The sequence below is a fragment of the Rhincodon typus genome, chromosome 28 (genome assembly GCF_021869965.1).
Source record: "Rhincodon typus isolate 14 chromosome 28, sRhiTyp1.1, whole genome shotgun sequence".
Taxonomy (NCBI): domain Eukaryota; kingdom Metazoa; phylum Chordata; class Chondrichthyes; order Orectolobiformes; family Rhincodontidae; genus Rhincodon; species Rhincodon typus.
In genome coordinates, this window is record NC_063359.1 from 17,381,116 (window position 1) to 17,408,815 (window position 27,700).

General features: G+C 41.8%; 2 protein-coding genes across 2 annotated transcripts in view; both read right to left on the minus strand.

Moving 5' to 3' along the window:
- akna (AT-hook transcription factor) overlaps positions 1-13,568 on the minus strand; it is a 150,546-nt gene extending 136,978 nt beyond the window's left edge. The window contains exon 1 of the mRNA XM_048613521.1: positions 13,478-13,568. The gene's annotated coding sequence lies outside the window, so the exon portion shown is untranslated. The remainder of the gene's footprint in view (positions 1-13,477) is intronic.
- whrna (whirlin a) overlaps positions 1-27,700 on the minus strand; it is a 277,019-nt gene that overhangs the window by 39,283 nt on the left and 210,036 nt on the right. The gene's annotated exons all lie outside the window — the stretch shown is intronic.

A 27,700-nucleotide genomic window follows, 5' to 3' on the forward strand; every position in this document is an offset into this window, starting at 1 on the left:
TTCCAATGCAATGAAAGAAAATAGTTGAAACATGTCAGGGCCTCTTGGCTTCACACATCATCACAGTGTATACCTACTGCTCATATAAACAATCTATGGATTGATTGTTTGATAAAATTTACTGATTTTGTTTTGCTCAGCACAGTGATTTGTCATCTTTAATTTTAGGACCGCTTATTTGTGGCCAATTGGTGTAATGCTTTATCCTCAAGACTGAAATCAATCTGACATATTTACAATGTACATAAAGATTGACAAATCCTTAACTCTGGATAATGGAAGCTGGCATACTTGCATTCAAAAGGAATGTCTGCTCTACATGGGAGCACAAAGTTTATTTGGAAATTCCCAAATCACATGCAGACAAAAGAAAATCAGGCCAGATTTAAAGATTGTATCATGTGTTGAGATTACCTTGAAATGTTCTTCCATTCTACATAAGCAGACTAGATCAATGGCTCCCACGATTAGTTTCATAAGTTCAAACAAATGGAGAACACTTATACTTAACTACTACAGAATAAACCCACCAAGTACACAAGAAATAGGATTACCAGTGCATCTAAACCTGCTGTTTGGTAATGAATTGAAATAACCAGCACCCCTCATCCTCCCATCCCCCAACTCCACCTCTAGTCAGCCTTAGCCACAAGGGAGAGGTATTACTCAAAGTATAATCAAAGTAGGAATGGTTAGTCAAGATGGTTTGATGACTAGTGCAGGGATAAAATTAACACACTGTATGCCAGACTGTATGGCATGAAGCCAAGTTTCCCAGTCGTTCCTGTCCTCTATCACAGAGGTCTTAGATGACAGCACACAGGAGACAGTAGACCAGCTGTTATCTCTGGATGAGCTGACCAAGGCCCTCAAGTCTTTAGAAAAGAATAAACTCCCAGAAGCGATGGCTCACCGGCCGAGTTGTACTCAGCTCTGTAAGACTTGATTGGCCAGGAGCTGCTGGAGGTGGACGACAGTGTGCTTTTGGCATGCAGCATGTGCGAATCCATGAGGAAAAGTATCATCACCCTCATCTACAAACGGAAGGGGGAGAGGGAGGAAATTAGAAATTGGCGACCAATTTCACTGTTTCAATGTGGATTACAAAATCCTGTCTAAGGTCATTGCCAACCAGGTTAGATCTGCTCTGGGATTGGTGATTCACCCCAACCAGGGAAACAATTGCTCACATGTAGGACAGAGGGCTGGGACCAGGAGAAGGCCTTTGACAGGATATTGCACACTTACATGTGGAACGTGGTCTGCAAGATGGCCTTTGGGGATGGTATCTACATTTGGATCTGACTGCTTACACCAACATCATTAGATCTCAATCAATGGGTGGGAATCAGGAAGCTTCCTGATCAGATCCAGAGTCAGGCAGGGCTGCCCACTCTCTCCTGACTTGTTTGTGTGTTGCTTAGAGCTTTTTGCCGAGTCTATTAGGAAGGATGAGAGTTTGAGAAGGGTAACTATTCCAGGCAGCAGAAGCCTGCAAGTCAAAGCTTCCATGTACATGGATGATGTTGCCGTTTTCTGCTTGGATCCTCGATCACAGACTTCACAGACACATGATCATCTGCAACTGGTTCGAACTGGCCTCGGGAGCCAAGGTAAATTGATGCAAGAGCCAGGCCATGTTCTTTGGGAACTGGGCTGACCAATCCTTTAGTCCCTTCACCATCAGGACAGATTACCTGAAGGTGCTGGAAATATGGTTCGGAGGGGCTGGGGCATGCACCAAACCTTGGGATAAGCGTATCGCCAAGGTGAGGCAGAAACTGGACTTTTGGGAGCACTGCTCCCCCTTCATTGCAGGTAAAAACCTGGTAATTAGGTGTAAGGCATCCTCTCTGTTGTTGTACGCAGCTCAGGTCTGGCCCATTCCTAGAACCTGAGCCATCTTCCACGCCATCTGGAGGTCTAAGTTGGATCATGTCTGCAAGCATACCATGTGCAAAGCTCTGGATAACTTGGGGGGAGAAACCACGTACCCAACGCTCATCCTGATGGCCACCTTTGTGTGTGGCTGCATCAAGCTGTGCATAGACCCTTGGTACGCAAACACCAAGAGTCACTATGTACTGAGGTTCTACCTGTCCCCGGTGTTGCAAGGAATGCGACTTGCCTTGTTGCCGTGGAACGCTCCAAGTAGTTGGACTACTCCATATCACCCATGCAGAAATTTGCAAAGAAAATCACCTTTGACCAAAGTTCATCAGGAAGTAGTAGGCATGCAGTGTCATCGAGACCCTGCAGCAAAAGGAAAGGGTGGAATCTGTCACGTTGTTCCCTGAGCACTCAGTCAAAGTCATTTGGTAGAATGCCTCATCACCAGAACTTTCCAACAAGCACCAAGCCATTGCTTGGCCAGTGGTGAGAAGGGCACTACCCTGTGGGATCCTTCATGTACGCCCGGTCAGTCTGCACCACAGCACGCTGCCCTCGAAGCAGCTTCAGGGTGGTACAGACTGTCACACATCTCCTTCTGGAATGTGCCTTTGCAAAGGAAGTCTGGAGAGACATGCAGTGTGTTTTGTCGAAGTTTGCCCCGAGCAGCTCCATGATGTAGGTCTGTGCACTATGGTCTGTTCCCTGGGCCTCACACTGAAACAAACACTGACTGTGCCTGGAGAACCATCAGCTTGGTGAATGACGCTCTTTGGTCTGCCCGAAACTTGTTTGTCTTTCCACAGCAAGGAGTTGAGCTCAACTGACTGGCACATTCTAAGGTCCAGGACTACGTGCTGAGAGACGCACTAAAGCTCGGGGCAGCTGCCGCTAAGGTGCAGTGGGGAAAGACCACTGTCTGAGGTCCTTCTGCCGAAGTTAAATGGGGGTCCTTCAGGCAGAGAACTGAACAAGCTTCAGAGGGTTGTGAACACAAAATTAGACTTTTACAGTTTTTAATTCCTAAACAGAGGTTTGGGGTGAAATTTGAGTTGCTACATAACTTTGTTATGACATCAAATAGGCTGAAGAGCGTCACTGGGAAGTTGATGTAGGTCATTGATCCAAACTCTCACTTAACAGCACCAGCTCTTCCTGTTGTTGTAAACAATGATCAGAGCGGGATCTATGTTTTTTATGATGCACTAGCATTGTCTCTCGTGGCTGTTCAGAATGCTCCATTGAGTTGTGCATAACTTGAATAGATCTGTACCTCATCTATCACCAACAAGCCAGAAATATGGGTCCTCAAGTTGGAGATCATAAATCATTGTGGATCTATATTGACTCTGAATGAAACAGAAATCAGATGTTGAAGCAAACATACTTTCAACCTTCAGGGGAGCTAGACTGCCTATTGTAATTTTGTATATTGGATGTATATATGATACACAAAGTACCACAAGAGGGCAATGCATCATAGGTTGATGCAAAATATAAATGCACAATGCTTTAAAAACTGGAATAACATTTATTCAGGGAAGTGAAATATACCTCCCAAGGGAGTTTACAGTCTTTCCAATGATCCTGGGGAGGGAATGAAGGAAAGAGCAGTGATCTTGAAAAAGAAACTTAAGAGCTCTCTCCTCTGTACAGCATTCTGTTTGTGAATTGAAATTCTTATTCTAGAGTGCAACCACCTTTTCTGATGACAAAGAGAAGCATCCAAGTTAACACCAACTGAGAAATGAATGAAGTTAAGGCGTGCATCAAGAAGAATTAGACCCTGTTTTATACTCGTGTGGAATATGTAGCATTTTAATACAGAAAATTGCAGAAAATGAAAGGGCTTAACCTTTGCAAGACTTTCAATGTATTAAACACTGTTTTCACAAAGAAACAGGAGGCACTCGGAATACCGGCCCATTTAAAAAAAAAAATCTACGTTGTGCAACCCAGCAAACTCCATGTACAGGTTGGCAAAACCTGGCTCCATTGAAGGAGGAGGCAGAGTTTTTATTCACACTTATTCAATTTTAAAAACTTCATCATTGATGTATAGGACAATGTGAAGATCCATGCCAAGTATCGGGTAACAGAGTTTTCAACAACTTCGGGATCAAACTGTAAATACGTTTATGTATACGAAGCAGAGTGAATTTATTAACAATGGATAACGAAGAACCAAATTTGTAACTGCAATGGCACTCCAGCTTTTCTAATCCTCTTTCCAAGGAGGTTTTGCCTGTGTATCCAACCTTCCTTCCATACCCCAGGGGTTGGGGATACACCACTTTTCCATAGCCCACTCCCTTGGTACCTTTAACATTGAAATGCTAGCATCAACCTCAGAGTATCAACTCCAGCTATTACTGAAAGAACAAAGGCATTTCTTTTTAGGGATCATTCTGTTACATTAACGCTTGCTTGAGGATCCAGTGTGCTCTTGATCCATACCCAAATACACCCACCAGCCCGTCAGACAATGTATTCTACACTCACCATCCTGTCAGGCAATGTATTCCACACCCAAACCACTTGCTACAGGAAGAAAAAAGCTTTCCCCCATGTCACCATTGTTTCTCTTGCCATAATAACCTTAAATCAAATCTCAATCCTTACACCAAAGGTAAGTTGTTTTCTATCCACACTGTCTAGATCCATCATGATTCTGAACACTTCAATATCTTTTCAATCTTATCTGCTAGGAGAACAACATCAACCTCTCTACTCCATCAGTATAACTAGTCCATCACCTTGCAAACACTTTGAAAATGTTTTATGTACTGTCTCTGATGCCTTCAAAACCTTCCTAAGTTACAAATATCCAGGACTTGACTCAATACTCCAGTTGAGGCCAGAACAGCGTTTAGTAAAGATTTATCATAATTTCTTTGCTTTCGTAATTTCTGCCTCTATTTAGGAAACCTAGGTTCTGATATGCCTTTTAACTATTTCCACCTTCAACATCCTGGGGGTTACCATTAACCAGAAATGGAACTGAACTAGCAATATAAAGACACTGGCTATAAGAGCAGGTCAGAGGCTAGGAATCTTATAGCAAGTAATTCACCTCCTGAATCCCGATGGCTTGTCCAACATCTATAAGGCAAGAGTCAGGACTGTGATGGAAAACTCCCCACTTGCCTAGTTGGGTGTAGTTCCAACAACACTCAACAAAAGTTTGACACTATCCAGGACAAAGCAGCCTGCACAGTTGGTACCACACCCACAGACATTCATTCCCTCCATCACTGGTGTCTTGCAGTAGCGGCAGTGTGTACTATCTACAAGATGCACTGCAGAAATTCTCTGGGCATTCTTAAACAACACAGTCCAAACCCATGACTGCTTCCATCTACAAGGACAAGGGCAGAAGAAATATGGGAACATCACCACCTTCAAGTTCCCCTCCAAGCCACTCACCATTCTGACTTGGAAATGTATCGCTGTTTCTTCAGTGTCACTGGGTCAAAATCCTGGAATTCCCTCCCTACGGACATTGTGGGTCTACCTACAACACGCGGACTGCAGTGGTTCAAGAAGGCAAGCTCACCACTGTCTTCTCAGGGGCAGCTAGGGGTGGACAATAAATGCTCAATAATTTTCACCTGCCACATGTCTGTTCATTGCAGAAGGGACAGAACTTAGCTACAAGAAGACTGGGATAGCTGAGTCTGAAAATCACATGCATAATGATTTCACCGACAGATAATCTGAGGAACAGTTAACAGAAACACTACAGTTCTACTTCATAATAATTCAGGGCCACACGCTGTTCTCAGAATAACAGAAAAGTTCTCCTCAATGAAGCAGACAGAGATTCATCACCACAGCGAGATTACCTGCTGGCTTACCTTGGTTGCTCTCATTGAGAATAAATCTCATTGTAACCATGACGACAATTTAAAATGTAATTCACTGGTAGTCAAGCATTGCTCAACATCAAGTTGAACTGTTGATGTTCAAATTCTATTAAAGGATTATTGAAAAGTCCTACATAAACGCAATTTCTTTCTTTGTGAATCAATACTCAAAAGAGTTGGAGTTTGGTTATGTTTTATCAACTTCAAGTCCATAACAATAAGTCAGCCAAAAAATTATTTTCGTACTCTTCATAGCAAATAAAGTACAAAAGGGCAGTTACACTTACTTGATAAGCTTTCAACTGGTTCTGCATCAACAAAATGTATGTGTAAGGAATACATCCCAAGGAATTATTTGATTTTCTGCTACCTGGCCTGAAATCACAAGGCTAAAATACAATTTCAAACTAATCTCTGCAATGAACAAAATGTGCCACTTCTATCTTGTGGCTGCTCACAATGACAAACTGTCATTATGAAACACTGTCAGAATATCAATATTTATTTTACTATTCAATTGTGACCAAACTTCATAGGGCTGTTACATCCATCAAGAGAGTTGGGGAAAAATTAGACCGAGTTGAATCAATTGAAGCAATACTTATCAAGTTCAGATGAAGATTCATCTGCTAGTGGCACAATCAAATTTCTGAATATTAAGTAAATCTAACAGAAATTTCTTTTTCATGACATTTAATTGGATTTTACTCACAAAATCTATAACTGGTCCAGAGACATGGACGGAGCACTGCACAGTTCTAATGGCTGCCACTAACTGGCCTGGGGAACTAAGGATGATGTATGGGTCAAGGGTCACCGCACGTCTCCCTGATGAGGCTTGACATCCTTTCATTCCTAATAATGCTGGCTCTTAATACCGGCTTAGTATCCCCCAGGCCTACATCTGTCACACACGTAAATAGTTCAGCCGCAGAATAGCTTCACTGCCTGGTCCAATGTCACCGTCACAGTCATATTAAAGGCAGCCATTTTCTGCACCCAACAAACAAGGACAAAAATCAACCTTCCTGAAAGCTCCAAATTATGTGAAGTTTCCACACACGACTCCCCCACCCACACCACAAAAGGTAGTATTTCAATGAGCAGAGGATACAACATTACCTGACTTTGATTACACCACGAAACACATCCAAAGGAAGTTTTCATACCTTATCCTTTGAAAAGAACAAAATAAACCAAACCCAACAACTGCTCAATAATGTTGGGAAGTGAGAAAATTGGTGGATTGATAAAAGCTCTTATGAACAAAGGAAACAAAGGTGTAACAATATACAATGTTTTGAATGACCGCATGTTCAATTCATCCTACTCATATAGAGTATTAACTGCTTGTGTAATCAGTGAGACTGCTTTGTTACACCAGAGCCTGGCACATCTCTTAATTTTCTCTACAGGGCAAACCTTAGGGTGCCAAGTTGTAAATTAAAGTCCATATTTGGCCACCACATCACAGTTTTTCCTTCGTAATTGGCTAAATTGGGTTATGTGCTCAATGGCTTTGTTAGCGATGGAAATTCACATCTCGAGCAATGTACAGCTAGTGTCCATGCATCTGGGCCAGAGGACATTGTCCAACCTCAGGATGTGATGGTCATGGAGGTGTGTCATATACAAAATGTCTTACATGTCCAAACAGGTCAATTAAAAATCAATAATAAACTAAGTATGGTAGCATGCTGAGTAGACTAATATGCTGGCTTTCAGCTCCAGCCTCTTAAGGGTCCTATAGTACAATGGTCATGTAGCTATCTCCAGGGCCAAAAGGTCTGGGTTCAAATCCCACTTGCCACAGAGGTGTGTTATAACAGCTTGTTGAGTGTAAGCCCTGCCTTGTGTAGGTTTCACAGTCAGATGTGGAATTGTGACCAATGATACAAAGTCCACAACTGCCAGACTTGGATTCAGGACCAAACTTGCTAATGAACAAGTGGTTGAACAGATAGTACATCCACAATCTTACCACATCCAAAAAGATAATGATACGGTGAGTGCACTGGCTGACAGACAGAGCAACTGTCCTTCCTCTGGCTGCAGTCATATACCCAATCGATCCATCTAAAAATGCTTTCACCCACCAATCCAGCTGACAAACTGGCTGAGGAGTCGGAGCTTGAGTCATCTGGCGATCTCTTGCTCCCAGCAGTGTCTGAGAAACCCCCCACAGAACTCAAATGCCCAATCCCCGCCAAAAGCAGAAGAGGACCCTTTCTGGTAGGCCAAAGAAGGTGCCACAGTAGTTGTCCCTATAAAAAGGAAAGAAGGAAGGGGACTTGAGTGAAGAAACCAAGGTGAAGGACTGCAACACGACGGAGTTAAAGCTGTAACTATAGATGCTGCCAGACCTTCTGAGATCCTGCTGCAATTTCTGTTTTTGTTTCAGATTTCCAGCATCCACAGTTGTGTTTTATTTTAGAGCTAAAGTTGTGGCTGTTTAATCATCTTGGTAAGATAAATCAGAAACCAGATATTTGAGGGAGACAATGAAGTGATGTGAGAGAAAACATTCTTTTTTAAACACAACTTATAGTTCAGGTCAGATTGCTCTGCCTGGATTCATGGTGGAGGCAGACATTTGAGGCATTCAAGAAGGCACTGGATGATTATCTGAATGGTAATAATCTGCAAGAGTATGGGGGAAAAGGTAACGGAATGGCACTAAGTCATAAATGCTTGTTGGAGAACCAGAGCAGACACAATAGTTCCTTTTGGGCATGACAATTTTGTGATTCTGTGATGTGTCTTACTGTTGTCTCCCAAGACACTTATTTTGATGACTTTCAGGGTTTACAGAGGAGCTTGACTGAAATTTGTTCTTTCCTTGAATTAGTCTTAAGTTTATTTTAATATCTGCCTTTGTCATCTTCACTCCCAAAGACTCACTGTAGAGTTTGTGCTGGGAATATTGAAGACCCCAATGCTTAATTCCATGTGATTGTTTGAACCAGTTGGTCTTTCCCAATTTCTCACTTTCAGTTCATATATCTAATCATTCTAATTCCTGAGAGTTAAATACAAACAGAAGAGAGTTTTTTTAAAAAAATTTCCAGCTCAGCTTGTACACTTCAATGCTTGATTTTACAGATATTCCAGAAATGCTGCTCCTAGCAACAAAACAAAAATATCTTTGTGCATGGGCAATCGAGTTTTTTGAAGAGGTGACAAGAAGATCAAAGAAGGCAGAGAGTGGTATATGTCAGGTATATGGACTTCAGCAAAGCATTAACAAGGTTCCACATGGTAGACTGGCTAGTAAGGTTACATCACATGGGATCCAGGGAGAACTAGCCAATTTGATACAAAATTGGCTTGAAGATAGGAGACAGAGAGTGGTGGTAGAGGGTTGTTTTTTGGACTGGAGGCTTGTGACCAGTGGTGTGCCACAAGGATTGGTGCTGGTTCCACTGCATTTTATCATTTACATAAATGATTTGGATATGAATTTGGGAAGTATGGTTAGTAAGTTTGCAGATGACACCAAAACAGGTGGTGTAGTGAACAGCGAAGAAGATTAGCTCTTGATCAGCTGGGCCAATGGGCCGACAATGGCAGATGGAGTTTAATTTAGATAAATGTGAGATGCTGCATTTTGGTAAAGCAAACCGGGACAGTCAATGGTAAGGCCCTGGGGAGTGTTGCCAAACAAAGGGACCTAGGGGTGTAGGTGCATAGTACCTTGAATGTAGAGTTTCAGGTAAATGGGGTGGTGAAGAAGGCATTTGACATACTTGCCTCATTGGTCAGAACATTCAGTATAGGAGTTGGGATGTCATGTTGCCGCAATACAGGACATTTGTGAGGCTACTTTTAGAACACTGCGTACAATTCTGGTCGCCTTTCTATGGGAAGGATGGTGTTAAATGTAAGAGGGTGCAGAAAAGATTTGCAAGGATGTTGCTCAGACTGGAGGGTTTGAGTTATAGGGAGAGGCTGAATAGCTGAGCCTTTTTTTCTTTGGAGTGTCAGAGGCTGAGGGGTGACCTTATAGAGGTTTATGAAATTATGAAGTGCAAGGATAGGGTGAATAGCCAAAATCTTTTTCCTAGGGTGGGGGAGTCCAAAACTACAGGTTTAAATTAAGTTGAGGGGGCAAAGATATAAAAGTGACTTGAGGGGTAACATTTTCATGCAGAGAGTGTATGGAACGAGCTGCCACAGGAAGTGGCGGAGGCAGGTACAAATACAACATTTAAAAAGCATCTGGGTGGGTATATGAATAGGAAGGGTTTAGCGCGATATGGACCATATGCTGAAAATGGGACTAGATCAGATTGGGATGTTTAGTCGGTGCAGGCAAGTTGAACCGAAGGGTCCGTTTCCATGCTGTATAACTGGATGACTATATTTGGTTGCTAAGATCAAGAAAACATACTCCATATTCTGAATAAAGCTACAATCAAATTAAAGAATTTCTTAATCTGCTGCATGTCATCTTAAATCTTCATTCAATTGAGTGACTGCAAGATTAAAAAGTACTGAGGGTACTTCCATTTATTTTCCCCCCACCGGGCTGTGAAATAAAAATCTTGTGCCTAGAAAATCAGAATAGAAGAAAAAATGAAAAGCGAACAGAAGTGCATTTTCATACAGCTTTTGTGTGGAAGAATTGTGAATTTGAACAATTAAGAAAATGAAAGACTGTATACGATATCAGAAGTAATCAGGCAAACAATGGCAAAATCACTGCAGATTCATTTCACATTCCTTCCTGCAAAAACATGTTCATGTCTTACAGGATGTTGCACCATTTAAATGCCTCACAATTTCCTGAGGGCTATTTGGAAAAACAAACTTGAATTGATTCCATTGACTGAGCTTACAAGTTTAGAATGTACCATGTCTCTCACTGCAGCAGGAGTAACTAAAGTATTTTCTGATGGGTGATTTTTATACCAATCATTTGGCTTAAAAAAAGGGCTAGCATATATTTGTTTTGGTAGACTCCAGGTGGATTGTTTGGGTCTTTTGTGCTTCTCTACATTCCTATGGGAGTTGATTAGCTCAGTTGGCTGAATGGCTGGTTTGCAACCTGCACAGGTTGATGTCCCCATGAAGGTCCTGTCTTAAATATCACAGCTAAGCAGATTGGAGAAAGCTGGAATTCTGAAAGCCACTGTAAACCTATTAAATACAACAGGCATGACGTTCTTTAAGGCTACGTGGTCACTTAGAGCAATTCCCTTGAAATCAGTCAAACCAATGTAAAAACAACAAAATCACTGAATCTCAGTCATAAATTGCATGAAACCTAAATCAAGTTTCCTACAATTTTCCAAAATAATAGTTAGCCTGTCTTCTGATATCATCTCTACAATCAAGTGAACAGCACATCTGCACTATCAGCAGAGGTGAATAAAATTAGTTTTATTCTAAACCTTTCGACTCTATTCTTCCCATAATTATTTTAAAATTCCCAATGTAAATGGATGAATTCTTCAACATTTGAACAAATTGAGAAGTATGTTGAAATGCAGCTTAACTATTCTGGACCAAGGAGAATTGCTTATATGTTTAGCACTGCATGTGTGACCTGCAATTAAACAGGGGCTGAAGATTGCATACAGTAATAACACTGATCTCACGTATTGACTCTTCATTCTAAATGCAATGTTGAATTCGGCCAGTGTGGAGTTGTTTTGTTAGAATTTACCTCAGTTAAAAGTTTACAGTTCATTGGCCCAATTTTAACTGTGAGCGAAAAGATTTTAAAGGGAGTTGTGTGGGAGACACAGGTTTAAAAGAGTAAAAAATGATGAGATAAATGCAAAAGGTGCTGATCCCACTGAGGCTGAATGCTTGAACTGGCTTTGATGTCACTGTAAATACTCATTTTGTCAAATAAATCTGCTGACTTGAAAATGTGATACTCACTGGAAGACATAAATGAACTACAGCATTCTATCTGCTAAGTATAAAATATCGCTGTATTCTCAAATAGGTGACACAGTTCAGCAGATATCACAAGCTAGCAAAGTACTCTGGTGTTCATGTGCATTGTACTCATAATAAAAAGACAAAAAGCTTCATGTCCACCAGCTTCTGTCAAAGAATACTGCATCCATTCGTTTTGCCAATTACACAATCTATTTTACAGTATATTTTGAGTCTCCCACTAATTGACTTCTTTTCTTCATTTCCTGAGGGTGTACACTTAAACTTATCTGCAGCTGTATAAGCAAAGGTCACCCTCTGATGCTAGTCAAGTGCGACATTAGAAAGCAAGTGTTGGTAGCTTCTTCAATGGGGAGGGCAGCTCAACCAAATTCAATCAATGGCCACATACAGACACACTCTTGCAGCAGTTTGAGTAGAGATTCTGGCTGAATTGTGTCCCCCCCCCCAGAATCTAAGAGTGTTGAGGCCACACGCAGTCTCCCACCATAGTCACTGTTCAGCATGTAACATAAATTAATTGAACCCACAGCCTTCCTGATTTGTAATGGTTTATCTATTGCCATGTTGACAGTATTAAAATTGGTGACATTAGATCTGAGAACAGGAAATCTGTTCCAATCACATCTGTTTAAAAGGACCAGGTCAACGTTCAAATTTCGTCAACACTGACATGTGCTCAAAAAGAATCCTTGGGGGCAAAATAAATGAAAATCAGATCCAAAGTATCAACTTTGTTTCGCTCTCTATTGTTGCTGCCAGACCTGCTGAGTTCCTCCAACACTTACTTAATCAGAAAGGTTGAAACTTTACCTTCCTGAATCCAGAGGGCAAGTGCAGCAGGATATTTACAACTTGCCCAAACCAACCGACTCAGCAGAGATTGGAAACTGAACCTGTAACTCCTTGATTTCAGCTTTCCTGCTCCTCTGATGCTGCCTGACTTGCTCTGTTCCTCCAGCTCCACACTTTTATCTCTCTGATTTACGCCCCATTCTACTGATGGAAGAGGAATCAACGGCACACTTTGCCCTCTACTGGTTTGTACATGTAATCATAAAGGACCCAAGAGAATAAGAATCAATTCCAAATGCCTACTTTAATGAGACAGCAATCGCCTGTGGATGGAGTCAGCAACCTTCCCGGCTAGTTAACACTGGCGCTGTATTGACAGGACTGCCCAGTTTAAACTCACCTGGCCTGTTTGTGATTTGAGGGGACCATAGCGTTGGTCTACAATACAGGCCGAGTGTCTCAATCATATGAAGCAACACTGATATATTGCACGGATACACCAAGCTGCTTCGTAACTATTTACTCTAGCTCCCTCCGACCGTTTCTTGTAAGATGTCGAAGTTTTGACGAAAACTAACATAAATCACAAACAGCCCCGAAAAACGGGCAGCGAAACATAACTGAGGGATTCCAGCAACACAAAAGTAGAAAATACAATGGAAAGTCCCTTTTCTATGGAGTTCAGTCGGAATGTGGAGAGATGCCCCTTTTTTTTTGTTTAAGGTTTACGGAGAGGGTTTGATGGTGAATCCTACAGAACAACCCCCGGGGAATCGATGCCGGAGAAACCGCGACAAAAAGGGGGGCGGGGGAAGGAGCCGGAACCAGTGCTTCAGTTTCAGGTCAGTTTCAGTCCGGCTTCCCGCGCCTCGGACATCCACGTTGTAAAACTTTGCATCTGAAGCTGCTCATTTTTGCTCCTGCCTGGGCGACTCCAAAACCGAGGGAGATCCAACCCGAGCCAAGAGTAAGCAGCAAGTGATTTTACAAATCATTACTACAATTGTTTTACTCACCGGCACTGAGTTGGTGGAAACTGCAGACAACCCTCCCACCTCAGCCCGAGTTCTTCAGTGAGGAGTTGGTTGAATTTTGACTTTGTTCCAAAGTAAACAAGAGAAGTTTCCAAGTTGCGGTTCATTATCATAATGTATGTTAATTTGTCCCGTAAACGTGTTTCCTAGGAATGCCATTGGTTGCTGCTGTCCAATGAGGGAGGGACCTGGCTGTTGTTACATTGACTCCCTCACCAGGTAAAGGGCAATATTTTTGCTCAGCCCACTCTCCCTCATCAGAACCTGATAAAGGTCTGCTCAAAACCACACTGGGAATCTTAAATACAATTAAAAACAGAAAGCTGGAAATGGGGATGTATTTCGGTTGGAATCTGAGAGAACCAGAGGTGAGATCTGGTCAGATCTAAAACCAAGGTCAGCTTCTCTTTCAGTCTTAACTTCATGTATTTTCCCCTCCACTGTCCTTCTCCAGTTCTGATGAAAGGTCACCTTGACCTGAAATTTGATTCTGTTTCTCCCTACCCAGGCTTTCAGACCTGCAGCATTTCCAGCATTTTCTGCCTTTATTTCAGATCTGCTTTTGTGTCAGGTCTGCATGAGCTTTTTTTGCAAAACAGTAAAGAGGTGAATAGCTGTCAAGTTAACGAGAGGCCATTGACCTGAAACCCTCTCCCCACATAGGCTGCTGGAACTGTCCAATAGATCCAGCAGCTTCTGCTTGTGCTTCAGCTTTCCAGCAGCCACATTTTTGACATAGAACCATAGAGATCCAAAGCACAGGAAAAGGCCCTTCAGCCCATTGAGTCTGCGGCAGTCAAAAACAACCACCTAACTATTCTAATCCCATTTTCCAGCACGTGGCTCACATCCATGTATGCCTTGCCATCACAACTGCACTTCTAAATACTTGTACTTTTGCTTCATTCGTTCATAGGACGCGGATGTCGCTGGCTAACCCAGCATTTATTACTTATCCCTACTTGCCCGTCAGAAGGTCAGGAACATATGAATTAGGAGCAGAAACAGACCACTGAGCCTCAAGCCTGCTGTGCCATTCAGGCTGGTCTGATTTGTCCACATTCTCGCCACTGCCACTCCAGGAAGGGAGTTACAAAAGGATGAATCTTAGATTTTTTTGATCAAGTCCAAATTGTGTAAAGTTTGTTCTTGGGAGTGTTTTTCACTGGGAGGCAGAGCAAGTCTTCTCACTATATGTTACCATCTCACCTCATTAACTACCTACCCTGCCCTTATAGTGTCCCTCATGTCTGATGCCAGCTCCTTCTTACCATCTTATCTTCATTCCCAGAACAACTCTGTACTCAGCAGGTTAAAACTCAGTTTAGATGGTGTGGCACTACGATTGGGAGAGAACCTCACTGCGACAGCTTTGCTGGCTGAGGAAGAAACACCCCAGGGCAACTGGCACTCAGAAGATTTCTGGAAACTAGCTGCCAATCTGAGATAAATCATGCACTGTCCATGCATTAGTAAGTAGGTGCCTTTAATCATGCAGAGTGGCTAGGAAGGGTTAATAATAAGGGTTTTGTGATGCCGTGGTAGTGTACTTACCTCTGGACCAGGAGACTTCAAGTCCCACCTGCTGGAGCAGTGTGTCATAACATCTCTGAATGGGTTGATTTGAAAATATTCATGAAGTGTTAATAAGCAGTTGGGACACAGAAGCGAAAACTAAACATAGTCTACAGAACAGAACAAGAGACTTGTACGCAGCCAGCCAGAGACTGTGAGCTAGTGTGCCAGTATGGACTGACTAAAAATCACTGCTTTTATTAAATATCATTTCTGCTGTATTTGTTTTGAGGAACTTAATAATTCTATGAAACCTCTGAATACATATTGCATCTGCCCTTCTAAATAATTAGGACTAGCTAATCTTTCAATAGGCTGCCTGAGTTGATTCTACAAATGCCTTAGGTCTTACAATTAAAGTTGAAACTAAACACAAAATCTTGTATCCATACATCTGCTTCCTTTGTTCTTCCACAGATGTTGTGGGTACGGAAGGTACTGTGAAAGAAACCTTGTTTTCCATCTTGCAGAAACAATGATCCCACCATCCATCAGTGGAAGAGGAAGTGAATGTTGAAGTTAGTTGGTGGGGTGCCAATCAAGTGGGCTGATTTGGCCTGCCTGGTGTTGAGCTCCTTGTGTTTTGCAGGCAAGTGGAGAGTAGTCCGTCACACTACTGACTCATGCCCTGTAGATGGTGAACAAGTTTTGGGGAGACAGGAGGTGAATTACATGCTGCAGATTTTGTAGCCTTTGATTTGCTTTTGTAGCTAATGTATTGATGTGGCCGGTCCAGTTCTGGCCAGTGGTAATACCTAGGATGTAGATAGTGGGGCATTCAGTGATGATAATGCCATTGAGTGCCAAGGGGACATGGATAGATCCTCTATTAGTGATAGTCGTTGCCCGGCATTTGCCTGGTGTAAAGGTTACTCGAGCTCTTGTAGCTGTTAAGCAAGCATAGAGTCAAAGAAAAGGTGAAAGGAATGAAGAGGAGAGGAGGGTAAGAACAAAAGGACAGGATACTGGTGAACATTAAGTAGATGAATAAGGGCAGGTAAGTTGAAGATAGATGTGTAAAGCTATTTACTCCTAAGAAAGGGAGAAGATAGTTTAGAATTTGTTTACAAAAAACCAGTCAGAGTAAGGAGTTTGAAGATAGTTTAGACCAGAAGTGTTTGGGTAAAACCCTGAAGGGGTTATTTGAAGCTGAGCAGATTTAAGTTCGGCTGTATAAAGACTACAGGAAGAGGGCATCAGATTCTCCTGCCTGGAAGTGGAAGTCCCCGTAGAGGTGATAGAGAAGGCAATTTTCTCTGGTGTGAGTACCATAAAGTGGAGTTTTTGGGATCTGTAGAGGATTGTTTTGAGATTATATTTTTTATCATGTTTTTAAATCTTTAAAATGATGTTCTACACAAATAGTTTGGTGTTTTCCATTTTATCTTAATTTCTTTTTCATAATAAACAAATGTTTTATAGTTAAAGTCCAAATATGCAAAATATTTAAGTGAGGACCACAAGATATAAGACATAGAGCAGAAATTAGGCCATTTGGCCCATCACATCTGCTCTGCCATTCAATCATGGCTGATCAGTTTCCTGACCCCGTTCTCCCACTTTCTTCCTGTAACCTTTGATCGCTTTGACAATCAAACACCTATCTATCTCTGCCTTAAATATACTCGATGACCTGGTCTCCACAGCCTTCTGCGACAGTGAATTCCACAGATTCACCACTCTCTGGCTGAAAAGTTTCTCCATATCTCCATTCTAAAGGGTCTTTCCTTTACTCTAAGGCTTTGCTGTTGGGTCCTAATCCCTCCTGTCAATGGAAACATTCTCCCAACGTCCACTCTGTCCAGGCCATTCAGTATCCTGTATGTTTCAATTAGATTCCCCTCATCCTTCTAAATTCCATCCATTATAGACCCAGAGTCTTCAAATGTTCCTTATATATTAAGCCTTTCATTCCTGGGATCATTCTTGTGAACCTCCTCTGGACCCGCTCCAGGGCCAGTACATCCTTCCTGAGGTATGGGGCCCAAAATTGCTCACAACATTCTAAATGTGGTCTGACCAGAGCTTATAAAGCCTTACAAGTACATCTCTGCTTTTATATTCTAGTCTTCTTGTAATAAATGCCAACATTGTATTTGCCTTCCTAACTATCAGCTCAATCTGCAAATTTACCTAAAGAAAATCCTGGACTGTGACTCCCAAGTCCCTTTGCACTTCAGATTTCTGAATTTTCTCCCCATATAGAAAATAGTCTATACCTCTATTCTTCCTACCAAAGTGCATGACCTCACACTTTCCCATGTTGTATTCCATCTGCCACTTTTTTGCCCACTTTCCTAACCTCTCTAAATCCTTCTGCAGCCTCCCTGCTTCCTCAATACTACCTGTCCCTCCACCTATCTTTGTATCATCTGCAAACTTAGCCAGAATGTTCTCAGTTTTTTCATCTAGATCATTAATATATAAAGTGAAAAGCTGTGGTCCCAACACTGACCCTTGTGGAACACCACTTGTCACTGGCTGCCGTCCTGAGAGGGGCCCTTTTAACCCCACTCCTTGCTTTCTGCCAGACAGCCAATCTGCTATCCATACTGAGTTCTGAGTTCTGAGGAAGGGTCACCGGACCCAAAATGTTAACTCTGTTTTCTCCCCCGCAGATGCTGCCAGGCCTGCTGAGCTTTTCCAGCAACTTTGTTTTTGTTCCTGCTATCCATACTAGTACCTTGCCTCTAACATCAGGGGCCCTTATCTTACTTAGCAACCTCCTGTGTGGCACCTTGTCAGAGGCCTTCTGGAGGTTCAGGTAGATAGCATCCATTGGCTATCCTTGGTCTAATCTGCTTGTCACCTCCTTAAAGAATCCAATCAGGCGTGACCTCCCCTTGATGAAACCATGCTCTCTTTGCCCTATTTTACTACACACTTCCAAGTATTCAGAAATCTCATCCTTCACAATGGACTCCAAAATCTTATCCATGACCAAGGTCAGGCTAATCAGCCTATAATTTCCCGTCTTTTGCCTTACTCCCTTCTTAAACGGGGGGTTACATTAGCAATTTTCCAGTCTTCTGGGACCCTCCCTGACTCCAGTGATTCCTGAAAGATCACCACTAACGCCTCTTCAGCTATCTCCTTCAGAACTCTGGGATTTAGTCCATCTGGTCCAGGTGACTTATCCAACTTCAGACATTTCAGTTTTTCTAGCACCTTCTTCTTCGTGATGATTACCATACTCACCTCTGCCATTCCCCACCACCACCGGCTCTCTTGAATTTTTGGGATGCTACTCGTGTCTTCTACCACAAAGGCTGATGCAAGTACTTATTCAGTTCCTTCGCTTTTTCTTTGTTCCTCAATACTACTTCTCCAGCGTCATTTTCCAGCGGCCCCGTCCACTTTTGCCTCTCTTTGCCCTTTATACATCCAAAGAAACTCTTGCAATCTTCTTTTATATTACTGGCTAGCTTATCTTCATATTTAACCTTCTCCCTCCTTATTTTGTTTTTAGTTGTCCTCTGTTAGTCTTTTTAAGCTTCCCAATCCTCTGGCTTCCCGCTGCCCTTTACCGCTTTTTCTTTTGCTTTAATGCTGGCCCTGACTTCTCTTGTCAGCCACAGTTGCCTCATTCTCCCTTTAGTATGCTTCTTTTTCCTAGGGATGAATTTTTGCTGTGTCTCCTGAATCACTCCTGGAAACTCCCGCAATTGCTGTTCCATTGTCTTTCCTGTTAGGCTCCTCTCCCAATGAATTCCGCTCAGCTCCTCCCTCATGCCTCTGTAGTTGCCTTTATTCAACTGTAATACCGTTACATCTAATTCCAGCTTCTCCCTCTCAAATTGCAGAGTAAATTTGATCATATTATGGTTGCTGCCTCCTAAGGGTTCCTTCACCTTAAGCTTCCTTATTAAGTCTGCCTCATTGCACACCACTAAATCCAGAATTGCCTGTTCCCTAATGGGCTCCACCACAAGCTGTTCCAAAAAGCCATCTTGTAGCCATTCTACAAATTCCTTTTCTTGCTATCCACTAACAACCTGATTTTCCCAATCCACCTGCAAATTGAAATCCCCCATGATCTCTGTAACCTTGCCTTTCTTATATGCCTTTTCTATCTCATCGTGTATCTTGTGCCCTACATCCTGACTACTGTTTGGAGGCCTGGACCTAACTCCCATGGTGGTATTTTTTACCTCTGCGGTTCCTCAACACAACCCAAATGGATTCTACATCATCTGACACTACGTTGTTCCCCATGTGCTCCTCCCTCTGACTCCACTCCCCAGAAGCAAAGAACCATTCATTAAAACCAAAACAAAATAAAATGTGATCCACAATGCCTGATTTCTGTCTGGAAGCTTACTTGTCCAGTAATAACATTAGTTAGAATCATTAAAATTGACCAAGATAATCTGAAAAATACCCCAACCCTTCTTTGTATTGTGCTGTGGAATGTTTTCTGTCCTTTTGGTTCCCATCAGTGTAGAATCTGTCAGTATTGCCCTTTAGTGCGAATTCTGTAGTTCACTGGGATTATGTCTCTTTTACCAAAAATATTCTTCATGGAATGTGGGTGACATTGGCACCCAGTATTTGTTGTCTACCTCTAAGCGACTTTGAACTGAGTGGTTGCTCAGCTATTTCAGAGGGCAGCTAAGGATTTACCACATTGTTGTGGGTTTGGAGTCTCATATAGACAGACCAAGCAAGAACGAAAGATTTGCTTACCTCAAGGATATTAATGAACAAGAGAGTTTTTGTTTTGCGACAATCAATGATAGTTTCATGGTCACCATTGAAGAGAGTAGCTTTCGGCTACTCAACTGTTCAGTTATGAATTGAAATAAAATTCCATTAACTGCCATGACAGATGTGAACCCTTGCCCCCAGTACATTAGCCTGGCTCTCTGTTTTACTAGTGCAAAGGTATTGCCACCATCTGCAACATCACATCCTTCTATGGAGTGTTATGTGCTCAAATGGGATTATTACTCGATAAGTCACATCCCAGACTGAAATCTGGGCATGATCAATCATAATTTGTTTTGTTTTGGCTTTAGAAACATGTCTCTCACTGAAGCACGCAATGTTGCAGATTTAACAATATAACTACAGTTTATTAAGCAAACAAAATTAAGATAAAACAGGATAGATCAAACTATTAATACAAAGTATGCCCTTTACAGATTTTGAAACACCACCATGGTTAAAGTACAACCTCATTATTTCTAAAACCCCTTGACATTACCCAAACACACCCCTTATTCACACCAGAGGGAAACCTCTTTTTCTGACAGCTTGTTTAAGTTAATTTTGATTTCATCTCCCAGCCTGGCAAATCTGACAGCCTTTTTCTGCAGCTTGCATACAGCAGAGGTTAAATGTTCTCAGCTTCAAATAATCTCTTCAGGATTTTAGTCAAACATTTCTGGCCTATGGTTAAACTCCTTACTGTAAGACAATCTAGTTTTACTGTGTTCTCCCCTTCTGAAGAGCATAGAAATTTTTACATTCATCTTCATCAGAGGACTTCTGCAGAACTGCTGCAAAAAATATTTTCCCCCAAATGGTGGGTGTTTATCTAAACTTAAGAGCATTCTGGAATTACTTTTGTTTAAACAAAAACCTTCATGTACAATCGTCTACCTTACTCTGTCATTAACCGTCCTAACATAAGGAACAAACCTATAGTTTTGAGACCCACTCCCTCAAGCTGTTTTAAAATCATTGACTTAAAAGCTTAAAAATCGTGGCTGCAGAAATGCCAATGCATTAAATATGAACTCTTCAGAAACAGAAAACCCCATATGTCACCAATTCAAAAGTCTAAACTTTAAATGAATAATATTAAATGATATTAAATTTATATACGTATATGTACATAATCACACATTTTATACAACAGCAGAAATATCTAGAGTAGAACTTGAATCAAAATCTTCGGGTTTGAGTATAGAATGTCACCTGAAATACAGTTAATACTTACAATTAGCATTCTGAATAACTGTGTCACATAATACAGGAGATGTGTCAAAAACCATTCGATTGTTGTAAATACGTTTTTAAAATCTATATTTAGCATTCATAGTTGTTAATTAAAACCAAAGCAAGTACAGAAGTATGTAGGAAAATAATAAAGTCTGTACAAGTTTCATGTGCTTTCAGAAGTTCTATTTGCACATGTTCCCATATTGATTGCTGCCATTGGGTACTTAATGAGTTATGAGATATGGGTAGATTTTTACTGTTTCATAATTCAAAATAAAGACTCTGTGGGAAGTTTGTGCAGCTTAAAACTTCTTCAAAACATCTTTTATTTGAAAGATTAAGCATATTCACATCCAGTGCCACATTGCCATATGCCAAAGTGCTGTAATTATAGTTACAGGCCTGAGGTTTGAGTCTTGGCATGTACAAATATAGCTAATCTCAATGGGGGACATCAGTTCAGTTATGAGAATTGTTCAGAGTACTGAGCCAGGGAATGAAGTGCCTGATTGCCATTAGATTGAGTGGGTTTCCCAAGCAGAAGGGAGTGGGGGATCTCACCAGATGTCCAGATGACTTCTGTGACCTCCGCTTGTTCACCAGGATTCCATCCCTGTTTACCATCAGTCCCTCACCTTTTAAAGGGAATGACATTGTGCCATTAAGTAAGAACATTTGACCATGCCTGTGATGCTGTCTAAAGTCAAATAACATGCCAGTACTCAGAGTTCAGGCTGTATATATGGACTGCTGTGCAAAGAATGATGTGATATGACATGATAGCTGATGACTTTCAACTATTGTGACTTATGATATGAGTCCATGGTTTTGAAGAATTCAATGAACTTTTAGCACAGCACCAAATATCTACATGTGTACACTATGTTCACAAATGCTTGTGTGGGCTTAAGCTAATCAATTCAGATATACTGTAGCATGGTCCCTTAAGCAATATCATAGAATCCCTACAGTGTGGAAGAAGGCTATTCAGCCCATTGAGTCAACACTGACCCCCTGAAGAGCATCCCACCTAGACCTATGCTCCCCCACAACCCTATCATCCTGTTGTTCCCATGGCTAACCCATCTAAGCCTGCACATTACGGGCAATTTAGCATGGTCAATCCACCTAACCTGCACATCTTTGGACTATGGGAGGAAACCAGAGCATCCAGAGGAAACCCACGCAGACACGGAGAGAACATGCAAAGTCTACACAGACAGTCACCTGAGGGTGGAATTGAACCTGGGTCCCTGGTACTGTGAGGCAGCAGTACTAACCACTGAGCCGCCCATATCATGCTTTGAGAGGGCTCAGTAAGATGGATTCCGTGAACTTTACACACTTAGGTCACATGCCATAAAACAGTGATGACAACATGAGCATCGCTGTTTAAGGTATATCACCTATTTGAGGTGAGACTTAATACAACATTCCCATCCCTTCCAACGAAAAGAAATCCCAAACTGACAGAAGTTCTTTATCATAGGCATGTGTTGTCAATTCACAATTGCATAGATGTACAAAAGCTTAATAATTTAAACTTTCTATAATGTTTTGAAGATTTGACAATTTATCCTAATCTGGAGATTATATACGCATCTGAAGAAGTTTGTGTTATTCTTGGTTGCCCTGGCGAAATAATTTGGTTGTCTTCTGCTGGTTACTGTCACTCAGCATCATCGTGCAATCATTATGGATAGAGTTTTCTTCCTCAGCCGCTGAGTGTGTGCTTGATGTGTCGTACGTTGATTTGTGCTGGCTTCTGTTCCTTTACAAAGTAGTGCCATGATTGGTTATACCTTTCATAACATCTGGGCTGTTTGCATATCTTCAAAACCTTTGCTGGTATCCAGGACTTTGTGACTACATTTCTGATTCACTCTCTCCATTCAATGCTTAATTGTGGACGTTTTCTATCGGCTTACTTAGTCATAGAGTCATACAGCGCGGAAACAGACACTTCAGTCCAACCAGTCCATGCCAAACAGAAGCTAAACTAGTCCCGCCTGCCTGCTTCTGGCCCATATCTCTCCAAATCTTCCCTATTCATGTAGTTATGCAAATGTCTTTTAAATGCTGTAATTGTACCCACATCCACTACTTCCTCAGGAAATTTATTCCACACATAAACCACGCTCTGTGTAAAAGATTTGCCCCTCATGTCTTTTTTAAATCTCTCTCCTCTCACTTTAAAAAATGTGCCCCCCAGTCTTGAAATTCCCCACCCTAGGGAAAAGACACCTATCATTAACCATATTTACACCCGCCATTATTTTATAAACTTCTATAAAGTCACCTCTGAACATCCTATGCTCCAGTGAAAAAAGAGCATTTCTTTTTAATCAAACCTTCCAAACCTGGCAACATCCTGGTAAATATCTTCTGAACCATCTCCAGCTTAATAATATCCTTCCTATAAAAGGTGACCAGAACCGGACACACTATTCCTAAAGAGGCCTCACCAATGTCACTTGTCGTGCATCTGTTTAATTCTCCACTGTATTTGAAGAAGAAAGTGCTGTCGTTCCTTCATTCTCACTGTGGTCAGAGCAGTTTGAATCTCATGAATGGTTGCAGTTCTGAAGGCTGTGGAAGCCCAGTTATTGAATGCCATTAAGACAGAGATAGGTAGATTCTTGACCAAGGGCTTTGGGAAGGCAGGAGCATGGTGTTAAAAAAAAAAAACACCAGGCACGATTGGATGGTGGAACAGAAGCGATGGGCCCAATGGCCAAATTCTTCTCCTGTATCTTATGGTCATACTGGTAGTCCTGCCATAACTGAACCATTGGAATCTGGCACGTTAAATATTTTGCATGTTGGTTCCACAATGTGATTGTGATATTGAATGGAATCAATGGTCAATTTTTTCACTGTGAGGTAGTTTTTTGGAGATTGTACCCTGGGGTACTTGTTGAGGTTCATGTCTTTTAGGTTGCATATTTGTCATAATATGTCATTAGCTCCAGTGTCTAATTTTAATTTCAGCATGCATCGATCTTCCTTTTGGAGATCTATAATGTTGATGATCATTAAAAATTTTAATCATTTTATAAAATTGATATGGCGTGTTGGGTTACCAGTATGAAAGGCTGATCATCTTCTGAAGGTTGCTTTCAGGTTTGTTGGCTCTTTGTTAGTCTGTTAGTGTGCGTTTGGATAACTTTCCGTGATACCAGCATTATGGTGTTATACCACCTTGTCGGTCACTTGGGTATTATTCTAGAGTCTGACTTGGCTTTTGAGACCAGATTTTCTATACTTCCTATGCTTTGGTGCCACACCAGGTACAAAAAAACACAGGACAACTTCTGGGTAAGTGTAGGAAAGTGCATCTATGATTGAATTTTCTCATTTGGTGCATTTTGCTGACTGTAGCAATGGCCTTGGCTGCACATAAAGCATGTAATTGATGTCAACCTGCACTCTGGCTTCATGCTATCATATGTCTTCCAGCAAGCTGTCAATGTTTAGCCCTTTTCCTTGCCCAGAAAATCTTTCCTGAAGGCTTTGATTGGAGTAAAGATGATCACCAATTCAATCAACCTTTCCACAAATTCTTCTTTGGAGAAATCACAGTCATGGCGTTTGCTGCAGCATCTAGTGACCAAGTCATGAGTAGACTCTTCGGGTGACATGAGTTGGAGTCCAGTTAATCCAGAATCTGATCTGTACCTTAGGCAGGTCTCCAGTATTGTCCTGATTTTCTCTGGATCTTTTTATTGTCCTCATTGAAAATCAGAGGTGTTTATTCTGCATAGTGCCTCCTTGCAGGTAGCAAGTAAGATTTTCAGAGATCTCCTCTTGGGATTATCAATGGGTTGACCTCTAAAGTAAAGCTGCATATGTTGCTTAAATAGCTGCAATTCAGTAAAGATGTCACTCACTCCCAAATCAATAATCAAACATTAGCCTTCCATTCCTTGTGGAAGATCTGTGGCTTCTGGTCTCAGTGAAGTGAGGTGCAGGGTTTGTTCGTCAATTTCTTTTACTTGGTTTGCCACTCTGTCCTTTCAATGTTTCTGCTTCTATCTGACTTTGTCTTTTATGGCTGTGGCCTCTTTAAGAAGTTTAGCTGAGTGTGGGTGTGTGCCTTTAGAGACAAAGGCCTGGTAGTAACAAGTTTTAGCATGAGAGGGAATTCAAACCAAACAAAGATTACTGATGTCACAGCAGCTTTGGTGTTGAATTGAAGGACAAAATGGTGGAACCAACCAACCACTCCTTTAAGCTCCTTTAAGTGAGAACATCCCCTTCAGTCCTTATAAGCACTTTTTTATTTGAACAGGAAGGTTCTGCAGTTAAACTGACAATATCCTATGACTGAAAATTTTGGTTTTATGCCTATGAGAAGACTTTTAGTACTCGATTCTATGTTTAAACATAAAATCAGTAACTAAAAGAGTGAACTTTAGTAAGGCCTTCAACAAGGTTCTGCAAGGTAGGTTGGTCAGTAAGGTTAGGTCACGTGGGATCTAGGGAGAGATTGCCAATTGGATACAACATTGGCTTGATGATAGGAGACAGAGTGGTTATAGACGGTCATTGTTCAAACTGGAACCCTGTGACCAGTCGTGTGCCATAAAGATTGGTGCTGGGTCCACTGTTGTTCATCATTTTTATAAACAATTTGGATGAGAACATAGGAGGTGTGGTTAGTAAGTTTGCAGATGACACCAAAATTGGTGGTGTAGTGGACAGTGAAGAAGATTAGCCAAGAGTACAATGGGATCTTCATCAACTGGGCTAATGGACCAAGGAATGGCAGATGGAGTTTAAATTATATAAATGTAACGTATTGCTTTTTGGTAAGACAAACCAGGACAGGACTTACACAGTTAATGGTAGGGCCCTGGAGAATGTTGTCAAACAGCGAGACCTAAGGGTGCAGATACAGAATTCCTTGAAAGTGGCATCACAAGTAGGCAAGGTAGTGAAGAGGTTGTTTGGCCCGCTTGCCTTCATCGGTCAGAGCATTGAGTTCTGGAGTTGGGACATCATGTTACGGCTATATAAGAAATTGGTACGGTCACATTTGGAATTCAGATCATCTGCTGTAGGAAGAATGTTATTAAACTGGAAAGAGTGCAGAAAAGATTTATAAGGATGTTACCGAGACTGGAGGGTTTGACTTATAGGCTGGACAGTTCTGAGGAAGGGTCACCAGACCCGAAACATTAACTCCGATTTTTCTTCACAGATGTTGCCAGATCTGCTGAGCTTTTCCAGCAACTTCTGTTTTTGTTCTGGATATGGATGCTAGTGGGATGGTAGGTAGGGACAAGGGGAACCCTATCGCAGGAGGGAAGAGAGAAGGTTTGGGCGGAAGTGCGGGAGATGGGCCAGACCCGGTCGAGGGCCCTGAGGACAAACGGTGCTGGGGAATCTTTGGTTGAGGAAGAAGGTGGACATTTCGGATGCTCCCTTGTCGAAGTTGGTCTCATCTGAACATATGCAACGGAGATGGAGGAACTGAGAGAATAGAATGGATTCTTTACAGGAAGCAGCATGCGAGGATGTATAGTCCAGGTAGCTGTGGGAGACAGTGGGTTTATAGTGGATATTAGTGGCCAGTCTATCCCCAGAAATGGAAACAGAGAGGTCGAGGAAAGGAAAGGAGGAGTCAGAGATAGACCAGGTGAAGGTGAGGGCAGGGTGGAAATTGGAAGCGAAATCAATGAACGTTTCCAATTCTGGATGAGAGAGGGAAGCCACACCAATAATATCATTGATATATTGGAGAAAGAGTTGTCCTGAGGAAGAGTCACCGGACGCAGAATGCTAACTGTGATTTTTCTTCACAGATGCTGCCAGACCTGCTAAGCTTTTCCAGCAACTTCTGTTTTTGTTCCTGGATAGGCTGGGAATTTTGTCCCTGGAGCATAGGACGCTGATGGGTGATGTTATAGAGGTTTATAAAATCATGAAGGGCATGGACAAAGTGAGTAGCCAAAGTCTTTTCCCCATGGTAGGGGAGTCCAATACAAGAGGGCGTAGGTTTAAGGTGAGATGGGAAAGATTTTAAAGGAACCGGAGGGGCAATGTTTTTACACAGAGAGTGGTACATGTATGGAATGAACTGCCAGAGGAAGTGATAGGTGCAGGTACAATTACATTTAAAAGACATTTATACAGGTACATGGATAGGAAAGGTTTAGAGGGATATGGGCCAAATGCAGGCAAATGGGACTACTTTAGTTTGGGAAACCTGGTTGGCATGACGGATTGGACTGAAGGGTCTGTTTCTGTGCTGTAGGTCTCTATGACTCCAAGTTTATACCACCCTGAATACAGATGGCCGAACTGAGGTTGGGGCTGTTCTTCTCACTCTCAAAGTTCCTGCTTCTTCTGCTGATGTTGGCTCTGGAGTTTAGGCCCTTCTGATTCGAGTGGCCCCTTTAAACCCAGTTCTCTGGGTCATCCCCAAGTACAGTGGCTTACTATCGTTTACCATGGCAGCATGGTAACTGACAAATAGATTCCGATATAGTTACCGCAGTTTGATACAGCAATGTAATTAGCATAATTCAGTTACTGCATGTTAATGAGGTTTCTGTACCAAGAAAAGGTGTTACAAAAGACAGTATTGGATATTGTAATTTCTCCTATTGACTGAGCCAATCCTAGGAGCAGGCTGTCTCAAAAACAGTTGTATACACACACACACACACACACACACAC